Source organism: Zingiber officinale, chromosome 5B (genome assembly GCF_018446385.1).
Source record: "Zingiber officinale cultivar Zhangliang chromosome 5B, Zo_v1.1, whole genome shotgun sequence".
Lineage (NCBI taxonomy): Eukaryota > Viridiplantae > Streptophyta > Magnoliopsida > Zingiberales > Zingiberaceae > Zingiber > Zingiber officinale.
Genome location: NC_055995.1, coordinates 29,619,291 through 29,627,511, shown reverse-complemented (window position 1 = coordinate 29,627,511; position 8,221 = coordinate 29,619,291). Strand labels below are relative to the sequence as shown.

Here is an 8,221-nt window from a genome sequence, read left to right as displayed (position 1 = left end):
TCTGATGGAGTATCTGGAATATCTGCCAAGACTGCAGAAGAGAGTTCGATATGTGCAATTCGAACAGCGCCAATGAGCCGTTCTGGAAGCTCATCGCTACCAATAGCCTGCAGAAACTCCAAACTGTAAGCTGAAACAATCTTTTCAGGAAGGATCGTATGAGATTTAAAGTTTTTACCTGTATTAGAAATGCCATATCAACCACCAAGGATGTGATTACACCAAAGACGAGCCCTAACACTCCATTAGCCACTGTCGAAGAACCAATATCCACATCTATCTGCACAATCATCATTCTATCTTTCTTCAAAACCAAATATTGATTATCATCATTCTATCTTTCTTCAAAACCAAAGGATAGAGGATAAGGAATAACCATGACAAGAAACCAGGAAAATATATAATAATAGTCGTCCTTCAAAGACAATGAAAATAAAGTAACTAACTTAAATCTGAAGGTGATGCGTAAGTTCAAAAATCTTAATAAAATAAATTAGAAGTCGACATAAAAGGATATAGCTTTATAAGTAATTTACAAATTATAGACAGTTTTAGCAGCCAACAATAAAATAAATTAACAACAAAACTAACCTAAAGACCTTGTAAATAGATTACAATTTTAGCAAAGAACACGAACTTGCTCTAGGTGCCGGTGCCATATAGAACGACCTCATAAATAGGTTGCAGCTTCAGCAAAGAACGTGAACTTGCTACCGTAGTCATGTAGGATCAGCAAGTACTCACGTATCTTGACTCGAGGAGATTCTTCAAAGTTTCCTGGAGAATCTATCATTAGTGGCAATACAGTTTAATGACAGAATCTGCTCCGGCTGTGAATAGCCATGGCTGCCTCAGATGAAATTTACAATCTAGAACACCTGTTCAATTAATAAGTTAATGTTAGGTCTAAGATAGGCAGGAATTGCAATTTTTATTTGAGTTAGAAAGCCATAGTTTCTTAATCTAGACGCGGTAAATGAAAAACAAGGAAAATAACAAAGTTTGCAACACAACTGACCTCTGTCATTAAACTGAGAGAATTTGGTATGCCTAAACTTTTCAGGGCACTTTAGGTTTCATCCTGATTCCAGCCTCAAAGGCTAGGTAACTAGGTATAATGTCATGATTTTTATATATTTCCAATTTGTCAGTGTGTATTAGAAAAAAGAAAGAAACAAAACTAAGATATAAAATAGGCACTAGGAATGACTAAAAATAAGTACAACTAAAATTCATAATTAGGATATCACTAGGAACGACAGTAGTGAAATAGTCTCCTTTCTGATGCCAATCAATTTTTGTCACAACCTGCAAAGCAAAAGAATGAATAATAGAAAGGTAGTGGCAAATACTATACCAATTAAAATAAAGTAATCCAAAGGATTAAGTCTATGTCCAGAAACAATTAAGGTAATTTGATGTGCCTATATTGAAATTAATTACTATACAGATACATATGTACTCTGAAGGGGGGATACACAATGAATATAACTCACCTTGCAATGCTTTAATTGGATGCAATCATATTTATCATCTCGAACCCATCTCACTGCTGGAGTGGTATTTCCTAAAGCACAGAATCGAGTGCCAACTGATCTGAACAGAAACTAAAATAATATTATGAGTAAAAACACTTACCCTCATCCTCCTCTAGTTTTGATTCCTCCACATGAAGCAACTCCTTGACCCTTGCTTGATTCTCTGCACTTCCCAATCCAGTATCGAAAATAAGCACATCGCATCCTCTGAAACAATGTGTAAATGTATGTCAGAAAGAAGCAGGGTGGAATTAGGCATCGAAAATTGAATTAAAAAAAAAACCCTAGAGGGTGGAAATTAAATTACAAAAACCTGGAGGAAATGAACATACAAAAGAAACACTAACCATAGGTACGGCTCACTTCTTTTAACATAACCATATTAAATTTATATTCTAACCTAAACCATCCAATATCTAAATTCCCATTAGATCTTCAAGGTTACAATCTTCCATAATCACCTAACATGAAACCTAAATGTCACTGAAACCATTTCAGATTCAGGTTAATCTTTATTTACAACATTCAATTACCCAATATAACAACTCTTATCCTTGTTAACTAGTAACACATCATACCCTTTACCTCCAACACCAGAACAAACAAATTCTTATTGACTCTGCCGTGGATCCAGCTCAAAACACACAGGATTCATTAGGTAACATCTACTGCAACTAATGATCGCACAAGGGTAAGGAACAAGAACTAAACCGTACCTCAATCCCCTACAAACAGAACATTACATAGTGCATCTTCACTAGCCGGATCAAGAAGAAAGAATAACAAGAAGTCATCAAAACAACCTGTTAACAACAACAACAGATCGACCTCATTACCTCTGCACCCTTCAATCACCGGAGACGATCATCCAACAGAGCTGTGGTGGCCGGGACCAAAATACCAGTCTCTGCTTCCCAGAAAGAACCACCTGAATCAACACTAGAAAGGATCAAGGTTCGAATTCACAACCAAAACCAAACCCTTACCTCCAAGATCGAAGTTAGGGCAACGACTTGTTCTTGCCGACGAACAGGGACAGAGATCGGGAAGGAACAATGGTTGTTACCTCCTCCAAACAATCGATGCTGGCCTGATCCAACGCCGATGCCCTTGGTTCCTTCCCGACAGCCGGCGAAATCCACCGATCGAGATCCGTCGCCGTTGTTCACCGAGATCAGAGAAGGGAGGAAGGGATCGGGGAGAAAGAAGGTTCGGCTAACCTCTCTTCCTCTCAACCCTCCAAGGTCCGCTCTTCGCCGGCGCCGACGCCACCGAGAGAAGAAGAAATCGCCGGTCTCGGTCGCGTGAAGTCCGAAGTCGCGAGAAGGAGAAAGTCGGGGGAAAAGAAAAGGCCTTCGGCGCTTTATAGAGAGGTTAACCCCAATCCCCATCCTCAACCTTTAGCAATCAGACGATTAAGAAGAATGAAAAGAGGAAACGAGAGGTTTTGAAGATGACCGTGTACCTAGCGAGCGAAGAGGCCAAGAAGGAGAAAATGAAGCACGGAGAGCCTTTATGCCTGTAATTTTAGGGTTTTAATAGGCAGACATACTTCGTTATTCTTGTACTGCACTCGATCTCTCTGCTTTAGAAGAAGGAGACCCCTTTACACAAGATCAGAGATCTCGGTGTTGTTCTCTCTTCCTTTGGATTCCCTCATGTTGCCGATCAGAGAGATGGTCGAAGGTTTAGGCTGAGAGAAGGGGCGCGATATTGATTTAGATTTGGAGGGAACTTTGTGAAGTGTTATAAATTTTGGCTCATGGAAAAATTAAATTATTTTTTTTTATTCATTAACATCGGGTTTTAAAAACCGCTGTTAAAACCGATGTCTATTAACAAAAAAAAAGGCGCTCATAGACATCGGCTAAAAAACCGATGTCTATGAGCGAAAATCTGCGCTTATAGACACCGGTTTTTGGAAAACTCGGTGTAAAATACTCAAAGACATCGGTTTTTGCTTAAAACTATTGTTGTTCCACCGATGTCTATGAAGGTTTTTGTTGTAGTGGGAGGTGCGGATGGATGTGTGATGCCAGGACTATGGAGAGACCTGGGAAGTTTTGAGTTTCATGTTTAGTGGATAGAAATAGTTGAGTTGTACCTTATGGTTTATGTCTTTTTAGATTGTATTTTCATTCCGCATTGTTAGTTTGGTTATTTTCCACTGTTAGAGTTTTATTCATTTGTTATTGCTAGAATAGTTTATTTTAGTTGTTGTGTCTTATAAACTGCGTGGTTGTTTGATAAATGTTCCAGTCGCCTGTGGCTGTGTATATTATATTATGTATTAATGATTATGGTCACCGGTACAGGGGAGACTCTGCCAAAATTTTTCGGTAGACACTCTTCGTGGTTTCGATCACACCGGTTAAGTAGAGTTAGTAGTTAAGTAACGGTCACTCTTAGGTAGTAGTATAGTATAGTAAGAAGGGTGGTCGCTACACGACCGAACCAGCTTCGATCCCCTCCAGCTGGAGTCTGACGCTGGCTCGAATCTCTGGCATTAGGTCTTTAAGGGTTCGGTCGACTGAACCAACTTTTCGGTCGACCGATCAGCTTCCTTCCCTGTTTGTATTGATTTGCTGAGATCAACATTTATTGCACCTTTAATGTTGATTGGATCGGTCGACCGATCAGCTTCTTTTCCTTTGCTGCTGATCGGTGCTGATGATCTGTCTTGTGCTGAGTCACTATGGTTCGGTCGACTGATCTTACGGTTTGGTCGATCGATCAGGCTATGATCCGACTTGGACTCAGTTCTGATCTAACCCGATTTTTGTACTGATTCTGCTTGGTTCGGTTGATCGATCCTACTATTCGATCGACCGATCAGCTCAGATCTGCAAAACAATATTAGACAAAATACTCCTGTAAAACATATGTTAGAGGAATAATATAAAGCATGAATAATATATAAGACAGTAGGACTGTCTTGATCTCAACTTTTAAAACCTTCCCGATTTTTTCAGTTGGATCAACGACCTAAGGTTATTCCCTTCGGGAACCCGACCTCACTGTCGCTCCTCCAGTTGTTTACCTCAACCTACTTGCCAAATTTAGATCCTCCAGATTTAGTTTGGACTTTTCACTCAACCTTGATCGGCTCCCCAGGACTTTTCCTTTGATCTTCGGTCCTCCAGACCTCTCGATCACACCGCCAAGCATCCGGTCCCCTTGACCCAATTGGACTTGCCCCTGGGTTCCACGATCTGCTAAGATTTCTCCGCCTAGCCTCCAGCTAGGACTTTTCTGGTTGAGTAAATATCCTGCACACTCAGTCAACTTGTTAGATCATAACAAGACTTAACTTGAACCTTTGACAACATCAAAACTCAGGTTTGATTTTGGTGCAACTTGCACCAACAATCTCCCCCTTTTTGATGTTTGGCAACCAATGTTCAAAGTTAAGTTTAAACATATGCAACAAGTAAATAAACAAACAATTTGACTTTTCTTCCCCTGAGTTAAACAACTCCCCCTGAATTCACTATCTCTCCCCCTTTGACACACATCAAAAATAGGGGTAGATTCAATAACCAAGTAAAATTTTAACCATAAAGTTTTGTTAAGTAAAAATGATGAAAATTTTTTAACTAAGTAAAGTAAATTTTGAATAAAATTGTTGAAGAACTTTACTAAGCAAAAGGAGTTTAAATTAAAAAATTTGCTAAGTAAAAATAATGAAATTTTGAAAATTTTACTAAGGAGGATATACTTTGAATTATTTTTTTTATTTTAAAATTACTAAGTAAAATAATTTTGAAAATGATAAAAATTAAAAAATTTACCAAGTCAATAAAAATTTTGAAAAATTTGAAAGATTTAATAAGCTAAAATTTATGAAAAAGATTTTGAAAAATATTTTGAAAATAATAAAGTTTTGAAAAATATTTTGAAAATTATATTTTGAAAATGATTTGGTCACCAAAAAATTGTCAATGATATAAAAAAAATTTGGTTTGAAGCTCTCCCTAAAATTGACAAATTTCTAAAAGTCCAAGCATGGGTAGGAAAACTAAGGAAAATTTGTCCTTATTATGAAATGTCCAACCTTTGTTCAAGGCTAACTACCACAAGATAGTAGCTGATGACTCAGGTTGGTCAATTTGAGTGTTTAGTACTAGTTAGGTTTTTACTAGCTAGTTAAACCAAATTGATTCATGTATGTTGTTTTAAAGCCCATATTTATAGCGATGCATTGACATAAGCATCTGAAATCTAGGGTTAAGACCTAAGCATCTCACTCATTCTAAGTTATCAAACAAGGAATCCTACTGTGCTTGTGAGATGTTGGCTCCTAGAACTATAGGATCATGTAGTCTACGGTAGATCCTAAGCTACTCCAGAAAATTAAAATATTTTGAATAGAGGTTTGAAAACCAAAAATTTGAAAGGGGATTTTTACAAAAATAATTTTGAAAAATAAACTAAGTAATAATTTCCAAAACAAAAGAACCTATTCTATAAAATTTAGCAAAAGACATTACTAACTAGAAATTACTTAAGATTAAACTTAGTCATAATCCAAGTCAATAGATACAATAAGTCAAAGGCAACAGATCCGAAAATCACTCGTCCTCATCCTCATCATCATGATAATAGTCAAACATCCTCCGTTACTCCTTCTCTAACGCATTAGTACGATCCATCATCTCTTGACGAAAATCTGTAATTTGTCCCTGAAGAGAGTTGTACTGATCATCCATTTTTGTTTCCAAGGAGTCAAATCGACTAAAAATATCATCTCGCAGATGAGTAAAGAAATCACTAGTTAGAGGAGGAGGAGCATATGAACTGCTCTGAGGAAAATCAAAGTAGGGTGTCATGGCAAATCCTGGATCAATATATACTGGAGGAGGTGCAGTAACTGGGACCGGATCATCTTCAGCAATAGGATCATCGACAGCCGGTGGAATGTAGTGTGGATGAGTCCGTTTATACACAAGACCCTCGTCGCTAGTCTTAATCCCAGCCAAGGACAATTGCCTAACCCCGACAAGATCAAAATCTGATAACTCAATCAACTCACCCCGATGAACACCCACACCCAGAGAAGCAATATAGGCAGTAAGAATATGACACTGGATCATATGAACTTTATTCGAGGTGTTATACCCTGAATAATAGATAATGGACTGGAACACCCAGTAGCCTAAGTCAAACTCTAGTCTATGTCGTAAGGCATACATCAGAAAAAGATGGATCGGTCGTAAAACACCCTGATCTCTAGATGACAGGAGATGAATGCATGAGACAACCATCTTATAAAAAGCATTGTCTCTCAGACTAAGTGGTACAGTAGACATATTTTTAGGACGTGGTCCCTCAAAGAAGTCAGCATACATAATATCAAGAGTAAGATGTACAAATGGAGTAGGTAATGGATCTGGAATGGAAGCACTGAAAAAGATACGATTAACTGAGGGTCGTATCCGTAAAAATCTAAGAAACATATCCAGATCAAAGAGCATTTCTCTAGTGGCGACCCAAGTCCTATAGTGATGAGGATCAAGCTCGCACAAGTTGTGGTAAAATTCTGAACAGAGAATAGGATTGTATGCATGTCTACAAAAGATGATGCTATCAAGTTGATAGTGTTGATTGATCTCTATGGCTTAAGGACAAAAGGTTTGGTAGAATTGGAGATCTAGACAACGAGTACTTATCACCTTAAATTTTTTATTAGGAAAAGATTGCCTTAACTCTTCAGTAGAAAACCTAGGGTCCTGACTGAGATTAAGAGAGCTAGTCTCTCTTGCGCAATAGCTCTACTTTTTTCACTATATATATAAAAAATAGCAATAAAATAATTGTGCTTAAATATTTTAAAAGATTTAGAACAAAGAAATCGTTACTGAGGCATTGTCAGACTGCTAGACGAACTGAAACCGGCGAGAAAAACTTCGTATGCAAGAAAGAAAGAAAAGAGAGGATTTGGGGGATGAGGTTTTCGGTTTGCCGAAACCTGTATTTATAGAGGTCGATCGGTCGACCGATAAGGGGTTCGGTCGACCAATCCCTTAAATTCCTCGTCCTTTTGACCAGTGAGCAGACGTTCGGTCGACCGATAAACCTGTTCGGTCGACCGATATATTTACTTTGGCACAGATACAGGGTGGGTGGAGAGTAGTTGAACGGATGAAATTTTATGTTTTCGGTCGACCGATAAAATGATTCGGTCGACCGAATAATTGAATCAGTCTTTAAGTGTGAATAAAAGATGTTCCGTTGTCTCGGCCGACCGAACCATTTGTTCGGTCGACGGAATATTTAAAGTTGCAGGGTTTTAGAAAAATTTTTATACGTTTTTTTTTAAATAATTTTTTAAAGGTTTTTAAAATGATTTGAAAAGGCTTTAAATAAGTTTAAAATAATTTTTAATATGTTTAAAATAATTTTTAATAAGTTTTAAATTAATTTTTAAAATAATTTTTAAAAGGTTTTAAATAAGTTTAAAATAATTTTTAATATGTTTAAAATAATTTTTAATAAGTTTTAAAAGGTTTTAAATAAGTTTAAAATAATTTTTAATAAGTTTTTAAAATAATTTTTAATAAGTTTAAAATAATTTTTAATAATTTTTAAATTAACTTTTAAAATCATTTTTTTCTTTTAAAAAAGGTTTCAAATAAGTTTTAAAATAATTTTTAATAAGTTTAAAATAATTTTTAATAAGTTTT

At 36.7% G+C, this 8,221-nt stretch overlaps 1 long non-coding RNA gene across 1 annotated transcript; it reads right to left on the bottom strand.

Moving 5' to 3' along the window:
* Positions 1-1,508: 1,508 nt before the first annotated feature.
* Positions 1,509-2,655, bottom strand: LOC121987321. The gene is made up of 4 exons (XR_006113488.1): positions 2,605-2,655; positions 2,375-2,466; positions 1,639-1,745; positions 1,509-1,567 (listed from the first exon to the last, which is right to left on the bottom strand). It is a non-coding gene; the product is annotated as an uncharacterized LOC121987321 (long non-coding RNA).
* Positions 2,656-8,221: the final 5,566 nt, after the last annotated feature.